General features: G+C 40.2%; 1 protein-coding gene across 1 annotated transcript in view; it reads left to right on the top strand.

Moving 5' to 3' along the window:
* The window catches only part of nbeaa (neurobeachin a), a 913,644-nt gene that overhangs the window by 55,367 nt on the left and 836,920 nt on the right, over positions 1-21,357 (top strand). The gene's annotated exons all lie outside the window — the stretch shown is intronic.

Genomic DNA, 21,357 nt, shown 5'->3' with positions numbered 1-21,357 from the left:
CAACAGATACAGTAGATGCCGTGTGGAAGTTTAGGTAATTTTCTGTTGGATGTGAAAGGATCCTTTGGGGTCTTGGACTGAAGTGAGGGGGGAGGTGTGGGCACGGGTTTTGCACTTCTTGCGGTGGCAGGGGAAGGTGGACGATGGGTTTATGAGGGGCTTGGACCTAACAAGGGAGTCGCAGAGGGTATGGTCTCTGTGGAATGCTGATAATTGTGGAAGGGAAATATATCCCTTGGTAGTCAAGTGTGTTTGTAGGTGGCAGAAATGGTGGAGGATGATGCATTGTATCAGGAGGTTGGTGGGGTGGAAGGTGAGGACTGGGGGGGTGAGGGGGGTTGTGTTTCTGTCCTTGTGATTGGAGGGGTGGGGCTCAGGGCAGAGGTGCGGGAAATGGAAGAGATGCACTGGAGGGCATCATTGATCATGTGGGAGGGGAAATCGTGGTTTTTGAAAGAGGCCATCTGGGATGTTCTATGGTGCAATTGGTCCTCCTGGGAGCACATGTGCTGGAGGAATTGGGAGTAAGAGATAGCGTTTTTACAGAAGGCAGTGTGGGAGGAGGTGTAATCCAGGTAGCTGTGGGAGTTAGTGAGTTTGAAGTAATGTCAGTGTTGAGTTGGTCGCCGGAGATGAAGATGAAAGCTTCACAGTCTCGAAATACCTTCTGATGAAATGACAAGTTTCCTTGAATCGAATTGAATAAAACTCTGGTTTGGAGAGAAATTCTGCTCTGCTGCACTGAACACTAATTTGCTACTGAGAGGTCAAAACGAAACAAAATGCTTCATGTATTTATATTGCCAATTATAAATCAGAAGTGTTAACAAGTTATTACATTAACATTAGCACTAGCACTTGACTGCACACATGTCGCCTTGGACTAATGCATTTAAATCACTGCTCTTGGATGACTTTCTGACCTTCGAAACAAACTGTCATGGCATTAACCTTAATTTATTTGCTTTTCCTGAAACAATCCAAATTCTAAACAGGACAGTATATAAGGTGTAGGTTTGCTCACTGAGCTGTAGGTTTGATATCCAGACGTTTCATTTCCTGGCTAGGTAACATCAGTGGCGACCTCCAAGTGAAGCAAAGCTGTTGTCTCCTGCTTTCTATTTATATCTTTTTCTCCTGGATGGGGTTCCTGGGGTTTGTGGTGATGTCATTTCCTGTTCATTTTCTGAGGGATTGATAGATGGCATTTATTTATGGTGTTATGGTTGGGGAAAAAAAATACAGTGCGCAGATTCCTCAAGAACAAACCACGGCAAGCAGACCAAACACAGCCAGAAACCCTAACCACCTTACCATACGTCAAAGAAATTTCAGAAATGACAGCCAGACTACTAAGACCCCTCTGAATCCTAGTAGCACACAAACCCACCAACACTCTCAAACAAGAACTAACAAACTTAAAAGACCCAGTACATCCCATGGACCAAACCAACGTCATCTACAAAATTCTATGCAAGGACTGCCACAAACACTACGTAGGACAAACAGGAAGATACCAGGATACATGAACACCAGCTAGCCACAAAAAGACACGACCCTCTCTCCCTCGTAGCCTTACACACGGATGAAAAAAAACCACCATTTCAACTGGAACAACACATCCATCCTGGGACAGGCTAAGCAAAGACATGCCAGAGAATTCCTCGAGGCCTGCCACTCCAACCACACGCCATAAACAAACACACAGATCTAGATACCATCTATCAACCCCTCTGAAAATGAACAGGAAATGACATCACCACAAACCCCAGGAACCCCATCCAGGACAAACCTATAAATAGAAAGCAGGAGCCAACAGCTTTGCTTCACTTGGAGGTCGCCACTGATGATGTTACCTAGCCAGGTAATGAAACGTCTGGACATCAAACATCTGGATAGCTCAGCGAGCAAACCTACACCCTAAACCTCAACCTGAGCTGCAAACCTTCACAAACCTTGCAAAAAAGGGCAGTATATGTTATGTAAATTTGATCACAGGACAGATGTTTACAACCAAAGTTGATGTGTTGTCAATAAAAAAAATTGAGATTATCAATAACATTTAGTTGCAGAAAAGTTAGAAGCTGGAAGTTATATTGCAGTGGCTACTTTTGGGTTCATATAAAAGGGAAACTTGAATCACATTATGTTGTCCCTTTACTAGCAATTAATATACAATTAGGTTATTATCTGTGGTGAATGTATGAGTAAAGACCAAGTTTAGTCCCTGAATTAAGTGGAATGAAGAGTCATAGAGGTCTACAGCACAATATAAGACTCTTTGGCCCCTTGAGTCTGTGCTGGTCAAAAACCAGCAGCTAACTGTTCTAATCCTATTTTCCAAGATTCATAGCCTTGTATTGACATTTGTTTCTCTCATATCATCTGTGAACCATTTGCAATAGACTTTAGCAACCTACCTCTAGTTTTCACTTCAATTGTTCCTAAAACCACAAACCAATCGAACCAATACACAAACCAATATATAGATATATTGTGGAATAAATGGTTTGTTATGTATTTATTGTAGAAGTCGTAACTGACCATGTGAAAAGGTGCTATCAGATTGCATGGTACTTGAGCTTGGGTGTGTAGAATTCAAGAAGATATCCTCCTCTGATCATACTTTTTAACCAGCTTTTTTTTAGATTAGATTACTTAGTGTGGAAGTAGGCCCTTTGGCCCAACAAGTCCACATCGATCCTCCGAAGAGAAACCCACCCAGAGCCATTCCCCTACATTTATCCCTTCACCAAACACAGGCAATTTAGCATGGCCAATTCGCCTAATCTGCACATTTTTGGACTGTGGGAGGAAACCGGAGCACCCGGAGGGTCAATCGCTAAGCACTGACTGAAGCGAGGCCCAGAAATTGTGCAGTTTTGTCTGTGTCAATGAGGCCAATCAAATAATTCAATTCTAAAAGTGGAGGAGTAAACTTGAAGGGAAAAAAAACGGAGTGTTAAACTTGAATGACCAACATTGCACTGAAGGGTCTGTTTTTGTGTTGCACAGCTCTGACTACAATTCTCTCCCATATTGCTGGACAGGATTGAATGTTATTTATCTTTTGAAATGTCAGATGATGGGTATAATTATGTCTTTGGTTGAGGATAGCTATTGAGCATGTCTGTAAGGAGCTATGTCATTGTAACATCACAGCAGATGGATCTGGAATCAGAGTTTGAGTATCTGAAGCTATCATCACTTGCTATTCCTTGTAACTATTTATTATTAATGAAACTTGTTGATGTTTACTTGGAAGGTACACCTCATTTTGATTTTTGGTAAAAGGTTGGTTGATAAATGTAGATAGTAATAATTATTTGAATATTTTTGTATTCCATCTCTGTCTACATTTGTAGTGGAACAAGTAGCTAAACTTGTTATGCTGCAAATTCACACCAGTACTCTGTTGTCCAACAATAGTCGAAAAACTAATGTGCCTCCAGTATAGGGAAAGTGTAATTGCTATGCAATAATTAAGTTTTCTACTGGGCAGTTTATAAGCGGTGTTGGTTAACTCAGTTGGCTAGGTGGCTGATTTGCAATACAGAGTAATGCCAACAGCCTGGGTTCAGTTCCCACATTTGTTGACATTACTATGCAGGATTCTCTTCCTTGTCTTTCCTGTTGCCGGAGGTCTGGTGACCTTTTGAGTTAAACCCCCACCAGTTGTCTCTATGAGAGAGAGCACCACCATGATTTGCTAGGGCTGTGGCAACTTCACCACCTTGTTTTATAACTATGAATATAGGAATCTGTAACTGAAAAAAGTGGTGGTTAGTGTATCAATGGTAAGAAATCAACAATCAATAAGAAATATAATCAAATAATATATGTCTATTTTACTAACAATCATATTTCCTAAAATCCAGCGCATCATGTTAATTTAGTATGGATGTGATTTAATATGGAAGATTTCAAAGCAGTTATTAGAAGTAGAGGAAAACTATGATCTTGCACACCAAATTCTTGATTCAACTTTTGTATTTAATTGAAATAATGGTTGACTTGTCCCAAACATTTTACTTCGAAAGCTGTCGTCATTAGGACATTGGACAACTTTGAGAGATTGACAACTGAAATTGGTCATTCATTAGTACAGCACAATAAAACTGCTTGTTTAAGCTTTTGGATAATCCTTCTCAGGCATGTTTTAGATGATTTAATATTGAAAGATTTATTCAGAATCTTAAATGGTATTTTCAATTTACAGATTTAGTCCTGTCTAGGAAAATATACTAAAGCTCTTAACAATCAGAGGAATGTAAATCCTAATTGAAACAATATAAATGTTTGTTTCAGTTTTTGTCCTTTCTATGGTGTCATTGACATAGTTGAGTAAATACTGTGTGGAATAAATACTAACAGGGGGTTTTCTGAATTACAGTTCAGTTAATGGTGAAAAGTCTTTCATCATTGAGATGTGTGTACTACTGGCAGGGCAAGCATATGCATCCCTAATTGCTCTTGAAGGTCAATGTGAGCTATCACCTTGTGGTAATTTCATAAGGCAGTTAAGAATCTACCACACTGGTTTGGGTTAGAACAACAGATTTTCTTAGCTAAAGATCATGGGATAACCAGATAGACTTTTATGACTATCCTGTATCTACATGGTCATCATCACTAATGAAAGGTTTTGTCTTTGCAGAGAGCTTGGAAGTGCATGGTAAAATAGGGTAAAGTCTGCAAGCTTCAACAGGGAAGTCATGCCTGCCAAATCTGTTAGAATTCTTTGAAAAGGTAACGAGCAATGTAGACAAAGAAGAACCAGTGGGAAGTGGATCTATTTAGATTTCCAGAAGGCCTTTGATAAGATGTTGTACAGGGGCCTGCTAAATAAAATGGGGCCTGTGGTGTTAGGGGCAGGGTACTGGCATGGATAGAGGATTGGCTGACTGCCAGGAGGCAGAGTGTGGGGTTAAAGAGGTCTTCTTCAGGATGGCAGCTGGTGACTAGTGGAGTTCTGCAGGGGTCTGTGTTAGCACCACACATATTTACATTATACATTTAATGATATGGATGAAGGAACTGAGAGCATTGTTGTGAAGTTTGCAGATGATGCAAATGTAGGTAGAGGGGGAGGTTGCATGAGGACTTGGATAGGCTAGGAGAGTGGAAAAGGAAGTGCCAGATGGAATACAGTGTTTGATTTATCATTGTCATATGTACCTAAGTACAGTGAAAAGTTCTGTTTTGCATACAGTACAGGCAAATCATACCATACAAAGTATCTTCCAGCAATAGAGCAGAGTGAAGAATACAATGTTATGGCTGCAGAGAAGGTGTTTAGAGAGCAAGATCATCATTAAATTTAAAATTTGAGAGGTCTATTCAGAAGTCTAAAAATAGTGGGGAGAGGCTGTTCGATTGTGGGAAAGTGTGAGGTGGTGCACATTGGTAGGAAGAGTTGAGGTGTAGATTACTTTCTAAATGGAGAAAGGCTTTGGAAATCTGAAGCACAGAGGAATTTGAGTGTCCTAGTTCAGGATTGCCTTATGTAATATATGCAGATTTAATTGGCAGTTAAGAAGGCAAATGCAATGTGAGTATTCATTTCAAGAGGCTGGATTGTGAGAGTAGCGATATACTGCTGATCAAAGTTTATGCAAAGATTTTGTAGCTCGGGTGCTCGTTGTTGTGGTTGTGTTCGCCGAGCTGGGAATTTGTGTTGCAGACGTTTCGTCCCCTGTCTGGGTGACGTCCTCAGTGCTTGGGAGCCTCCTGTGAAGCGCTTCGGTGTTGTTTCCTCCGGCATTTATAGTGGTTTTGTCTCTGCCGCTTCCGGTCGTCAGTTCCAGCTGTCCAGTGCCGTGGCCAGTATATTGGGTCCAGGTTGATGTGCTTGTTGATTGAATCTGTGGATGAGTGCCATGCCTCTAGGAATTCCCTGGCTGTTCTGTTTGGCTTGTCCTATAAATAGTAGTGTTGTCCCAGTCGAATTCATGTTGCCTGTCATCTGCGTGTGTGGCTGCTAAGGATAGCTGGTCGTGTCGTTTCGTGGCTAGTTGGTGTTCGTGGATGCGGATCATTAGCTGTCTCCCTGTTTGTCCTTTGTAGTGTTTTGTGCAGTCCTTGCATGGGATTTTGTATACTACGTTGGTTTTGCTCCTGCTGGGTATCGGGTCCTTTGTCCTAGTGAGTTGTTGTCTGAGAGTAGCTGTTGGTTTATGTGCTGTTATGAATCCTAGTGGTAGTAGTAGTCTGGCTGTCAGTTCAGAAATGTTCTTGATGTATGGTAAAGTGGCTCGTCCCTTGGGTTGCGGCATGTCCTCATTCCGTTGTCTTTCCCTTAGGCATCTGATGAAATTGTGGGGGTATCCCTTTTTGGCGAATACGTTGTAGAGGTGTTCTTCCTCTTTTTGCAGTTCTGGTGTGCTGCAGTGTGTTGTGGCCCTTTTGAACAGTGTCTTGATGCAATTTCTTTTGTGTGTTGGGGTGGTTGCTTTCGTAGTTCAGGACTTGGTCTGTGTGTGTGGCTTTCCTGTATACCTTTGTGGTGAATTCTCTATACCATCGTGTCTAAGAATGGGAGTTCGTTGTTCTTTTCTTCCTGTTTAGTGAATCGGATTCCTGTGAGTGTGGCTTTGATGATCCAGTGTGTGTTCCCTATTTCTGTGTTTTTAATGATTGCAAAGGTGTCGTCCACATATCTGACCCAGAGTATTGGTTGAATTTGCGTTAAGACTCTTTGTTAGGACAAACCAAACAGAGAACAGCCAGGGAAATCCTAGAGGCATGGCACTCATCCACTGATTCAATCAACAAGCACATCGACCTGAACCCAATATACCAGCCACTGCAATGAACATCTGGAACTGACAACCGGAAGCGGCAGATTGAAACCAGTATAAATGCTGGAGGAAAGATTACAGAAGCGCTTCACAGGAGGCTCCCAAGCACTGAGGATGTCACCTAGACAGGGGGACGAAACATCTGCAACACAAATTCCCAGCTCGGTGAACAGAACCACAACATATATTGCTGAGTCTGTATAAGGCTCTGGCTAGACCGTATTTAGAATATTGTAAGCAGTTTTTGGTCCTGTATCTAAGGAAGGATGTGCTGGTGTTGGAGGTCCAGAGGAGGTTCAAAGAATGATCCTGGGAATGAAGGGCTTGTCATATGCAGAGGGGTTGAGGACTCTGGGTTTATACTTCCCCTGGTGCTATTGTGGGATTTCAACTTAAGTTTCCGGATCATTAATTCAGACGTCTAGATTGCTAGCCCAAAAGCAACAAAACTGTGCTACTGTGTCCTTGTTCAATACTGTGTTACAGATCAGAATGTGTCTAGTTTTGCAGTCATCTTCAAGTAATTTTTGCAAAACTCCAAACAGTTTCTAGAAACATTCTTCCTCGTTGTGTTCAGTTAATCTTGATGCGGAGGTGCTGCTGTTGGACTGCGGTGGACAAGGTCAGAAGTCATGACACCAGCTTATAGTCATAGAGTCATAGAGATGTACAGCATGGAAACAGACCCTTCGGTCTAACCTGTCCATGCTGACCAGATATCCCAACCCAATCTAGTCCCACCTGCTAGCACCTGGCCCACATCCCTCCAAACCCTTCCTATTCATATACCCATCCAAATGCCTCTTAAATGTTGCAATTGTACCAGCCTCCACCACATCCTCTGGCAGCTCATTCAAGATATGTACCACCCTCTGTGGAAAAAGATGCCCTCTCACCCTAAACCTATGCCCTCCAGTTCTGGACTCCCCGACCCAGGAAAAAGACTTTGCCTATTTACCTTATCCATGCCCCTTAGAAGAAATATCTTGACCCAAAGAATGTTGAGAACATAGAACTTGTTACCATGGAGAGTGTTTGAAGCATAATATAGATGAATTCAAGGGGGAATCTAGAGAAACCTTTAGGGAAGAAAAGTTAGGATAGATCTATATGAGGCAAGTTGGGAGGGTGCTGAAGTGAAAAATACAGTTTCTGGTTAGGTTGAATGACCGGTCTAATGCCATTTTTCAATTTGTTCATGAGTTGTGGGCATTGCCAGCTAAACTATCATTTTTCACCCATAATTGTCCTGGAGAAGGTGGTGAGCTGCCTTCTTGAACTGTGTAGTGGTGCCCTTAGGAAGGAAACACCAGGATTTTGATCCAGCAAACATGAAGAAATGATGTGCATTTTGGAGGGGAGCTTGCAGGTGGGTGGGTTATTTTCTACCTGCTGCCCTTGTCCATTCTAGTTGGTAGATGTATGCTTGAAAGGTGCTGTTGAATCAGTCATGGTGATTTATCTGCAGGACAACTTGTAAAAAGCATTCACCACTGTTGCTGTATGTTGATGGTGAAGGTGGTGGATGAGGTGCCAGTCAAGTGGGCTGCATCATGCTGGTTGGTGTCAAGCTTCTCAAGTGTTGGTGAAGCACAAATCCAGGCAAGTGGCGAGTATTCCATCACACTCCTGACTTGTGCTTTGTCGATAGACATCAGAGAGACAGGAGGTGAGTGTGGCCATCCTTGACAATATGTGGCATTTGATCAAGTAGGGCATCAAGAAGCTAAACTGCAGCAAGACTAGTTACCTCCTGCAGAATTCCTAGTCTCTGACCTCCTCTTTGAGCCACGCTATTATATGACTAGTTCAGTTCAGTTTCTGGTAAATGGTAAACCTCAAATGTTCTTGGGGAATTTCGTGATGGTAACACCATTGAATGCCAAGGTTATGGTTATGTGTCGCCTCTTGGAGATGGGCAATATCTATCACTTTCAGCATGAATGTTATTTGCCACTTATCAGCCCAAGCCAAGTCTTGTTAAATTTGGGCATGGAATGCTTCAGTATGTGAGCAGTCTGATTGATGCTGAATGTTGCACAATCATCAGTGAATATTCTGACCTTAAAGTGGATGGAAGCTCATTGATAAGCAGCTGAACATGGTTTGACCTAGAAAGCTACCTTGAGAAATTCTGATGTGGAGGTGCTGGTGTTGAACTGAGGTGGACAAAGTTAAAAATCACACAACACCAGGTCATAGTCCTACATATTTATTTAGAAGTACTAGCTTTCAGAGCGCTGCTCCTTCATCAGGTAACTGGTGGGGCAGGATCGTAAGATACAGAATTTACAGAAGATCACAGTGTCATACAGTTAAAATGATATACTGAACAATACATTGTTTTAATTGCATGAGACTTAATAACAATCTAGGTTTGTTCATTATATTGTTTTAATTGCATGACACTTTGAGTTTGCTATAAATTCTGTGTCTTATGATCCTGCCCCATGTGATGAAGGAGCAGAGTTTTGAAAGCTAGTACTTCCAAAATAACCTGTTGGACTATGACCTGGTGTTGTTTGATTTTTAATTTTGAGAAGTTCTGACGGTGATGTTTTGAGAATGAATGACCTCCAACAGATATGATTCCCCTCAGTGGACAATCTTCTCCCTGATTTCCATTAACTTCATTTTAGGGCTTCTTGACGTCCTAATCAGTCAAATGCTATACACTATCAAAGACAACCATGATAATCTTACCTCTGGGCCTCTTGTAATTCTGAATTTCTCTGTCATCTGATGAACTTTGCCATTGTTATGGTTGCTCAGGGTCTGTCTATATTTCTTTGCAAATTCCTTCTCCCGTCCATGTAATTTGTAGTAAGGTATCAAATTTTAATAAAACACCCCAATATAGGTACTACATTTGTGACATTTGCAATGTATTTTCTAAATGATTAGGAGACATTTTGTGCATTTGGTTCATGAGAACTAATCTGGATTTTCTTTTTCAGCTGAAATTAGGGATGCTTTTGGTTCTTGTTATTTGAATGTAACATTGAATCTGACTGCTGAATATTCTGCAAGTTCACAAATTTCATTTCAAATTGACATGAAAGATTTTATATGTGTGAAGTTGAAAATAAAACTGTAAAACATCAATGCGTAAAATAGGTTGCAGATGTGTTCCAATTCCTATCAGTGTATATATACTTTTGTGCAGCTACTTTGTTCATTTTGACCTTGTGCTTTTATGTATGCACCTTATCAGGTTTGCATTTGTCACAAAGCAAAAGAAAACAAATCCACATGTAGCTGAGTGCAAGGTGTTTTTTCTGATTGACAACTATGAGAGAAATCAGATCACGAGAGTCCAGAGACAGTGTATTCCTGTTAGGATGAAAGGAAAAGCTGGTAGGTGTAAGGAGTGCTGGATGACTTAAGAAATTGAGGGTTTGGTTAAGAAAAAGAAGGAAGCATATTTCAGGTAGAGACAAGATAGATCAAGTAAATCTTCCTAAGAGTATACTAAAGAGGGGAATCAGGAAGGCAAAAAGGGGACATGAGATAGCTTTAGCAAATAGACTTAAGGAGAATTCAGCAGGTTTTTACAAATACATTAAGGGCAAAAGGAGAGAATAAGGCCCCTTAAAAATCAGCAAGGCGGCCTTTGTGTGGAGTTGCTGGAAATGGGGGAGATACTAAATGAGTATTTTGCATCAGTGTTTACTGTGGAAAAGGGTGTGCAAGATATAGAATGTAGGGAAATAGATGGTGTTGTCTTGAAAAATGCTCATATTACAGAGGAGGAAGTGCTGGATGTCTTGAAATGCATAAAAGTGGATAAACCCCCAGGGCCTGATCAGGTGTACCCTAAAACTCTGGGAAGCTAGGGAAGTGATTGCTGGACCCCTTGCTGAGATATTTGTATAATTGATAGTCACGGGTGAGGTGCCGAAGATCGGAGGTTGGCTAACAAGGTACCACTATTTTAAAAAGCTGGGGAACTATAGACCAGTAAACCTGACAGTGATGGACAGGTTGTTGGAAGTAATCCTGCGGGACAAGGTGTACATGTATTTGGAAAGGCAAGGACTGATTAGGAGTAGTCAAATGGCTGTGAGTGGGAAATCATGTCTCACAAACTTGATTGAGTTTTTTTAAAGAAGTAACAAAGAGGGTTGTTGAGGGCAGAGCACTGGATGTGATCTATATGAACTTCAGTAAGCCGTTCGACAAGGTTCCCCATGGGAAACTGGTAGATCACCATGGAATACAGGGAGAACTTTCCATTTGGATACAGAACTGATTCAAAGGTAGAAGACAGATGGTGGTGGTGGAAGGTTGTATTTCAGACTGGAGGCCTGTGATCTGTGGAGTGCCACAAGGATTGGTGTTATGTCCACTGCTTTTCGTCATTTATATAAATGATTTGGATGTGAGCATAAGAGGTATAGTTAGTTTGCAGATGACACCAAAATTGGAGGTGTAGTGGACAGTGAAGAAGGTTACCTCAGATTACAACAAGATCTTGACCAGATGGGCCAATGGGCTGAGGAGTGGCAGATGGAGTTTAATTTTAGATGAATGCAAGGTGCTGCATTTTGGGAAAGAAAATCTTAGCAGGACTTATACACCTTACTGGTAAGGTCCTAGGGAGTGTTGCTGAACAAAGACACCTTGGAGTGCAGGTTCATAACTCTTTGAAAATAGAATCGCAGGTAGTTAGGATAGTGAAGAAGGCGTTTGGTATGCTTTCCTTTATTGGTCAGAGTATTGAGTACAGGAGTTGGTTGGGAGGTCATGTTGTGGCAGTACAGGACATTGGTTGCGCCACTTTTGGAATATTGTGTGCAGTTCTGGTCTCCTTCCTATCGGAAAGATGTTGTGATACTTGAAAGGGTTCAGAAAAGATTTACAAGGATGTTGCTCGGGTTGGAGGATTTGAGCTCTAGGGCAAGATTGAATAGACTGGGGCTTTTTTACCTGGAGCGTCTGAGGCTGATGAGTAACCTTATGGAAGTTTATAAAATCATGAGGTGCATGGATAGGGTAAATAGACAAAATCTTTTCTCTGGGGTATTGGAGTCCAGAACCAGAGGGCATAGGTTTAGGGTGAGAGGGGAAAGATATAAAAGAGACCTATGAGGCAACTTTTTCCACAACGTGGTAAGTGTATGGAATGAGCTGCCAGAGGACGTGGTGGAAGCTGGTATAATTGCAACATTTAAGAGGCATCTGGATGGGTATATGAATAGGAAGGGTTTGGTGGGATATGGGCCCAATGCTGGCAAGTGGGACTAGATTGGGTTGGGATGTGTTCGGCATGGATGAGTTGCACCGAAGGGTCTGTTTCTGTGCTGTACATCTCTATGACTCTATAACTAATGCCGTATTTGAGACAACAGAAAATATACCTGAGTCTATGCAGTGAATAGATTGTTAAAAACAATTTGTTCTCTATTAAATGTTAAAAGATTGATACTCTGGTGAGGGAAACACTTGTGGAAACTTGGCTGAAAAGTAATTTTGGGGGACTTTAATATGCAGGTAGACTGGGAAAATGAGGTTGGTAGCAGATCTCGAGGCAAGGAATTCGTGGAATGTCTATAGATGGTGTTTTCTTTTTGTGCGGCTTGTGGTAGAGCCCACCAGAGAACCGGCATGATGTGTGAGGCAGAGTTGATTTGGGAGTTGTAAGTGAAGGAACCTTTCAGGGATAGTGACCATAATATAATAGAATTTACTCTGCATTCTGGGAGTGTGGAGATGGAATCCCATGTAATGGTATTACAATTGAGTGAAGGTAGTCACAAAAATGTGGGAGGAGCTGGTCAAAATTGATCAGAAGAGAAGCCTATTAGAGAAAATAGTGACGCAGCAATGGCAGGAGTTTCTAGGGTAATTTGGGAAACACAACAGAAATTCATCCCAAGGATGCAGAAACATATTAAGGGGAAGATGAGGCTACCGTGGATAACAAGGAAAGTCGGGAACAGCATAAAAGCAAAAGAAAAAGCTTACAGTGTGGTAAAGTTGAAACCTTTTAAAAATGAGCTGAGGGTAACTCGAAAAGTAATAAGGGTGGACATGAAATATGAGAGTAAACTAGCTTGAAAGATAAAAGAAGATTGCAAGAGTTATTTTAAGCCTCTAAAAGGATGGAAAAAGGCACTGGAAAATGAGGTTGGAGAAGTAGAAATAGGGATGAAAGAAATAAGGGGAACCGAATAGGTATTTTGCACAGTGCAAGATCACCATGAACATACCAGAACTTCAAGAGTGAGGGAGCAGTGATGAGTGGAGTGGCCATCATTAAAAAGGTCTGAAAGTGGATAAGTCACATGGATCAGATGGACCCCACTCCATGGGTTCTGAAGCTGAGGAGACTTTCAAGGCATTGGTGATCTTTCAGTAATTACTGGCGGCGGGGAGGATCCCAGAGTGCTGGAAAGTGGCTAATATAATACCTCTGCTTAAGGCAGTTTCAGTGGGCAAATGCAATGTTGGATTCATTTCAAGAGGGCAAACAAGAGCTGTAGTCAGAGTTCATTTGGAACATTGTGAGCAGTTTTGGGCCTCTTATCTAAGGAAAGATGTGTTCAGAGGCATAATTCTCCTTGGGCTTCTGTAATGTCACAAAAAAAACTCAATCATGTTAGTTAAACACTATATTTCCCTTAAACACGTGCTGTCATTCCTTAATGAATTCACATTTGTCCAGTGACTTTCACATTTTGGAAAATATTTTCCACCACTGAGGTTAAACTGACTGGTCTGTAGTTATCCTCTCACCCTTTCTTGTCGATGCCTCTGCAATTATTAGTCTTTCCTCTCTGTTATGTCTGCATCTCATCTATTCCTAGTGAATTGTCAATCTTAGATCAGTGATTTATACTGAAATGTAGGGAACATGATTAAAAATTTTCATATAGAAAAATTGGTTCTCTGGCTGATGGTGGAAAAATGCATAGACAATACAAGGCATCACTGGTCAGGTGGGCACAAATGTGACAAATGGCATTGAATTTGGGGACATGGCTGCTGAGAAGTGTAGTGGAACAGAGGAATCTGTTTGCTTGTTGATAGATTCCTAAAGGTAGAAGAGAGAGGATGGAACGTAGAAGCCATAACTTGCCTTTTATTAGTTGAGATAAGGCGTACAAGAGCAGGGAGCTTGTGCTGGAAGGGACTGTGTATAGGTTTTCTCATCACCAGTACGTACCTACAGATGAGGTTAAACGTAACCAGGTTATGATTGGAAAATATCATGTAAACTAATTTGAATATGATTTGAATAATGCAGTCATGTGTACTAATCTGAAATGAAGGCTGTGAATGGTGTTGGATAGAGATATGGATGAGTAAGTGTTTAGCAATTTAATTGGAAGTTGATTGAAACCTTGTTATCAGTGGAAATAGTATAATGAAGTTTGAGTTGTACACCTGCGCATGCATGGATAATTTTTAAGCAAAGAAATCTGAGTCTTGTCTGGTTTAAAGAGAGAATTGTTACGACAGAGGGTAAACGCTCCTGCTTAATTTAAAACCAGCAACACGGAAATTGTTTATCCCATCCAGCAATCTGTAAAAAAATCAGGTGGCCAAGAACGAGTTAAAACAAAAAAATTTACAACTTTATTTCTTAAAGTATAACAGAGGATAATTAACTAACCACTATTTACAATTTCTTTCTTTCTTTCTTTCTCTAACCTATCTGTTACCTTCCCTTCTATAATACTAGTCTGATAAAACTCCCAATTAAAATTTATAAAACAACACTTATCTCAAACCCAGGCAGCTATTGGTTCTTGGCTTCGGATCTTCCTGTGTCGTCTTTTCTCTTTGTTAGGAACATCTACGTTGCAGGTTACTGAAAAGGAATTTTTGAAGAGTTTTATTTTTGAGCAATCGTATATGCTAGGATGTGGCAGATCTCCTCTCATCTGCTCAATTTTCCCCAGTCTTCTACTCCACAGCATCGGATTGCATCATTGGCTTTTAAGATCGTCAATATACTCACTTCAAACTTGATTAGAGTTTATGTTTCGGGTATAATTTAAACTGGCCGAATTTGAATTTGTTTTTGACTTCAAGCAAAGAACTAATTGAGTGGTTTGACCCAGTGTTACATTGTTACCATTTTTTAATACACTTGGTGAGTCTGGTAGTTCTTCTGCTTTTAACTTGCTTAAAGGTACTTCCACATCTTCATAACAGAATAAAGAGTTAAGAATACCTTTTTGACAAAAAAGACTAATTAAACAACAGCTAGAATATTGCGTGGAACTCTGATCGCTGTGTCACAGGAGAGAGTACAGAAGTAATTTCATAAATTAGAAGAAGGCACTGAAGGCCATTCTGATCATTGTATACTCGGCAAATCTCCAAGATTAATTCAGCTAGCCCTGTTCCCAATCTGTTTCTCTGTAACCATGCAACATTGTTTTATTGATACATGGTTCTGTAATTCCCTTTGGAAGTCCTCAAAGAACCTAGAAGCACAATATTCTTAGTGCATTATGGATCCTAAGAACTTTTTAAGCAGAAGGCTTTCTCATCTAATCTTTGATTCTTTTGCCAAGCACCTTACATTTATGTTTGGTTCTCAATCCCTTTGGCATTAAAGATATTTCCTGTCTAGCTACTTTAATTAGATCATTGTTGTCTAGTAGGATTTCAGTGATCACTAAACTATAATCAACAGCTTAACTATTGGCTACATGATATGCAGTATGGACATAAAACAGATCGGCTGTGATTTTATCAAATGGCAGAACAGCCTTGAAGGGCTATTGGCTCCTGATTCACATGTTTGGACATACAAATGTTGACGTGAATCATGTAATAATCTGCCAGAGCATAAATGGAACTGAGGTACATCTCTAAAGGTGATCAGTAGTCCACAGCACTGTCACAGAATAATTACACAGCATCCATTCTTAAGGTAGAACAACTCAAATACTTCGTCATGCTCGCATTTGTTTCAATAGGGGACACTTTATTGTATGTCTTAATTGATTCAGGCTATTGTTTTATAAATCAGAACGGAAGAAGGAAGAAAAACTCAGGAGGTCAGGTAGCACAACATGAGGGGCCTGGTGAGATTAAATAACAAATTATTTCATGATGCAGCAACCAAAAAGAGTGTTAGTATGTATTAGTGGTTCCCAACATTTTCAATAAGATAGCATGCTTCAATGAGACAATTCTACAGCGCACTAGGAACACTTGTAAAAACTATCACATCATGGTGAAAAAGATTATCTAAGATTACAAAGGGATCTTGATCAATTCAGCCAAGGGGCTGAGGAGTGGCAGATGGAGTTTAATTTGGATAAGTGCAAGGTGTTGCATTTTCATAGGATGAACAAGGACGGGATTTACACAGTTTAGATAGGGCCCTGGGGAATGTTTTTGAACAGACACTCTCTCGGGATTCAGATCCATTGTTTTTAGAAAGTTTGTAGAAATCGCAGACAGACAGGGTAGTAAAGAAGGCATTTGGCATACTTGTCTTCATTGGACAGACCACTGAGTACAGGAGTTGGGATGTCATATGGTTGTACAGGACATCGGTGAGGCTACTTTCGGACTGCTGTATATAGTTCTGGTTACTCTGCGATAGGAAGGATGTTATTAAATTGGAGAGGGTATAGAAAAGCTTTACAAGGTTGCTCTGAGAAAGGATCACTGGATTCTCTTTACAGATGCTATCATACCTGTTGAGCTTTTCTAGAAATTTCTGTTTTTGTTTACTAGCATGTTACTAGGAGTGGAGAGTTTGAGTTATAAGGAGAGGCTGGATAGAGTGGGGACTTCTTTCACTGGAGCCTAGGAGGTTGACGGGTGACCTTTATAGAGGTTATAAAATCATGAAGTTATAGATAAGGTGAATAGCAAAGATTCTTTCCCTAGGGTAGGGGAGTTCAAAATGGATAGCGTATTTTTAAGGTGAGAGTAGAAAGATTTAAAAGAATTAAACTTTTACACACAGGGTGGTTTGAATATGGAGTGTACTGCCAGAGGAAGTGGTAGACATAGGTACAGTCATAACATTTAAAGGACATTTGGACAAGTACATGGATCGCAAAGGTTTAGTGGCATATGGGACAAATGCAGACAAGTGGGAGGAGTTTAGTTTGGGGAAACCTAGTCCAGCATGGATGAGTTGGACTGAAGGGTCTGCTTCCGTGCTGTATGACACTAGCTCACTTTTGACCTTTGGCCACTTGCATTTAGAATGTTCACGTTTCAGAATTTAAAGACTGATTCCTCTCTTTTAATTTGATTACTTTTCAACAGTTTTGAGCTGGAATTTTGGTTGAATAGAATGCTTTTAAGATGAAACCTACTGTTTTCCATGGATTTTTATTAGCTTTACAGAAAGTTTCATGGCACACTAGGATAATTTTCATCACAAACCAGTTAGAATCCACTGATGCACATAGTGAAGATCCAAAGATATGTCCAAATGAAGTGAATTGCTACATATAAGGATAAAGAAAATAAAGATCAATCCAGCAAAGCAAAGAGAAAGAAGCAAAAGCACAGAGCAAGATTAAGGCAGATGTTATGATTTAAAGTTTTTGAACTCTGAGTCCAGCAGACTGTCAAGTGCTGAACCTGAAGATTTGGTGTTGCTCAGATCTGGCAGCATCTGTGGAGAGAAAAGCCAAGTTAGCATTTCGAGTCCATTGAGTTCTGATGAAGAGTCATACAGTTTTTATGATAACATTGCAGAGCACCTTGTTTATAATGAATACCTTCAGGTTCCAGTGACGAGTCATTTCAATTTTTCATCTTACTTCCATTCAGACTTTTTTGTCCGTGAGCTGCTATAGTGTTCCCATGACGTTCAGTATAAGCTGAAGAAACAGCACCTTAGCTTGAGACTTGAGGAAAGATTTGATACTTTGTCTTTTGGATCATAAGGTTCAGGATTGTAGTAGTGAATGGCATATAACAATCCAGAGTAAGTAGGATCAGTTGGCAGAGATCTGACTTTTATGGGTCAAGGGAGTTGTCCTCTTCCTCTTCGCAGGTCAATTTCCTACCTATCTTTATGACATTTGGTAAATTTAGCGTACATTCTTTGGTCCAATCATTCATACAAATTATAAAGTGTTGAGGCCCCAGCACAGACTTCTGGAGAACAGAAGAGACTAAATTAAGCAGATAAGATCCTGAGGGCACTTGATCAGGCAGTAGATGCAGAACCTTTTAAATATTTTTAATGCAGAGGTCGATAATCCTCGATTACCAAGAAAATGAAAGATTAGTAGAACGTAGAGTTGAGGTTAAAATCACATCAGCCATGCTCTGGAGCAGGTGCAAAGAGCTGAATGGCCTACTGTTGTTTATTCATAGTTAGTTTATCTTGACTGTGCTGAAAAATACCCAGTTTTAATGGTTGACATGAATATCATCCTAAAAACACTGGAGAGATGAGCTGATTTTTTTTCTTCTATTGAAAGAAAGAACCCTGTGCAAAACTCTTCTGAAGTCAATCTTAGCACTGAATTGATTTGCAAAATTCTTGTGACAATATTTGTGAAAAATGTGATTGTACAATGTCAGGCTAAAATTAATAAGAACATTTCTAGTAAACTGAAATCACTGAAATACGAGCGGGGCGCATTGGACCTTGATGAATCAAGAGGTACACCAAGACCAGTCCAAGAAAAATGCTGAGAGCAATGGTAATTTTTATGCATGCCACCTTTGACCTTCTAAAGGCTTTCAACACTCAACTGGCAGAAATTAATGACCATTCTCTCGCTGCTCCATGATTTCATGTAAGTTGTGATCCTCACCATTGATCCACCACAGTCATAGAGTCCTACAGCATGGAGACAGGCTCTTTGGCTCAAACTGGTCCATGCTGACCAAAATGTCCATCCATGCCAACCCCATTTCCCTGCACTTGACCCATATCCTTCCAATCCTTTCCTATCCATACATTTTATCCAACTGCCTTTTAAATATTGTTAATGTACCCACCTCAACCACTTCTGGCAGCTCATTCCATATACGCATCATCCTCTCTGTAAGAACAAAAATTGCCCCTCAGGTTCCCTTTTATTTATTCCCCTCTAACCTTAAACTGATGTCCTCTCGTCCTCAGTTCCCCAACCCTGGGAAAAAGTGCATTCATACTATCCATGCCCCTCATGATCTTATACGCCTTTATAAGGTCTCCCTCAGTCTCCTACGCTCTAAAGAAAAACATCCTAGCTTGTCCAATCTCTCCTTATAACTCAGAGCCTTAATTCCAGGCAACATCCTTGTAAATTTCTTCTGCACTCTTTTCAGTTTAATAACATCCTTCCTATAATAAGTTGACCAAAAATGAGCACAACACTCCAAATGTGTCCTCACCAACATCCTGTATAACTGCCCAACTTCTGTACTCAGTGCCCTGACTGATGAAGGCCAGTGTGCCAAAAGCCTCCTTCACTGCCCTGTCTACCTGTGACTCCACTTTCACAGAACCATGAGCCTGAACTTCAAGATCCCTCTGTTCCACTAGATTCCTTAAGGCCCAACCATTCACTATGAAACTTACCTTGATTTGACTTTCCAAAATGCAAGACCTCACATTTATCTATATTAAACTTCATTTGACATTTCTCAGCCCACTTCTGATAACATTCCTCACTGTCCATGATACTGCCTATTTTAGTGACATCAACAATCTTGCTAATCGTGCCTTGTACATTCTCATCCAAATCATTGACATAGATAACAAACAGTAATGCACCCAGCACCAACACCTTGAGGTGCTCTAATAGTCTCAGGTCTCCAGTCCATCAAGTATCCTTCCACTATTACCCTCTGCCTCCTCCCATCAAGCCAATTTTGTATCCAGTTTTCCAGCTTGCCCTGGATTCCATGTGAACTAAACTCCCAGAGCCGCCTACCACGTGGAATCTAATGAAAGGCCTTACTGAAGTCCGTATAGAGTACGTCTATAGCCCTGCCCTTGTCAACCTTCCTGGTCACTTCATCAAAGAACTGAAACAAATTTGTGAGGTGTGATATCCCTGCCGCAAAACCAAGCTGACTATTCCTAATCAAACCCTGTCTTTCCAAATGCATGCATATCTTGTCTCAATCTTCTCAGGTAGCATCTACAGCCACTGAAGTAGGTTGATCTTTCTTCAATGTGTCCACCAAAATATGTTGTTACAATTAGCAGATTTTGATGAACACGGCTTTTAATGCTCCTCAACTTTAAATTGGGATAACAATAGTTTATAAATTCCCTAAGGGCCCTGCCAGATAGAGCCATCATCAGTGCAATTCTAATTTTGGAGCAAATAAGACTATCACTGAATAGATGGTGGAAATTTGGCGGCAATGAATCTATAAATTGTAAAAGATATTCAGCACGTTGCAGAATGTTTATTTGTCATTTTACTACAATTGTCAGATGCAACACTGAAGAAAACAATAAATGTCTTAACTAAAGGTGCTATGCTGGTTTGGGAGAAACTGAGAGGTTTGCAGTCTCAATAGTTAATGTATTGAGCTGCGACAATTAATCAATTAAGCAGACAATATTCAGCATGTTACATTACATCATCAATGAAGCTTAATTATGTGACTGTCATGTTGAGGCTTTGCATCCAAATTCTTGTTGTTGTTCATTATGATAACTCATTATTTTTATTTAAATTTTTTTTTAAAGCCCCTTTCTAACTAAACTGCTGTATGACTGGAAAAGTTGTAGCCTTTAAGAGGGACACTGAGGGACTTGAACACAAGTATGAGAATTTTAAAATCGAGTTGTCACCAGATTAAAAGTCACTTTGGTCAGAAAATGGTGTGACATAGGATTTAGCACAGGCTAGTTCAAGGCAGAATGTTGACTTGACAAATCTGGAGGTGTCAAAGGCACGAATGAGGGTTTTTACTTGCAGATGAGTGAGGCAGAGGCATTGATGGGCAGCATGTGGATGGAGAATAGACAGTCTTGTTGATGTAACTTCTATGAGCAATGAGTCACAGGTGCAAAATAAAAGTAGTTCAGAAGTTAGAAATGTAAAATAATTGAAAATGCTGTAAGTACACAAAGTCAGGCAGCAACTCCGGACAGACATCAGAATGATTCTGATGAAAGGTAATATTTATTGAAATTGTTAATTCTATTGAAAAAGAAATACAACATAGAAACAGGTAATTTCACCAATGTCAATGTTGCTTTTCACTGAATCATTGATAATGAGTCCAAAACCAGTCTTTAACTCTTATTAGCTTTTATTATCATAGGAATTTCTTTAGTGCATTTTACATTGTAAGACAATAAAATTTTTGTTGTTATAATTGTATTTTTAATGTTCTCAATTTTTTTAATTTCACATCTCCTTTTGTTTCTCTTATTACGTTGTTTCCTAGTTTGGATATACTCATTTGGATATATCCACTATTGGATCTTAAGCATGAAAGTCAATAAGTTAAAAACTGAAAGAACTGTGAATGCTGTTTTAAAAAAAAAATTAAAAAGTTGCTGGAAAAGCTCAGTAGTTCTGGCAGTATCTGTGGCGAGAAATCAGAGTTGATGTTTCAGTTTCAGTGACTTGAGATGTGAACTCTGATTTCTCACCAAAGA

The sequence above is a fragment of the Chiloscyllium punctatum genome, chromosome 9 (assembly GCF_047496795.1).
Source record: "Chiloscyllium punctatum isolate Juve2018m chromosome 9, sChiPun1.3, whole genome shotgun sequence".
In the NCBI taxonomy this organism is placed as follows: Eukaryota; Metazoa; Chordata; class Chondrichthyes; order Orectolobiformes; family Hemiscylliidae; genus Chiloscyllium; species Chiloscyllium punctatum.
The sequence above is the reverse complement of the archived record's forward strand: the minus strand, read 5'-3'. Positions and strand labels throughout refer to the sequence as shown.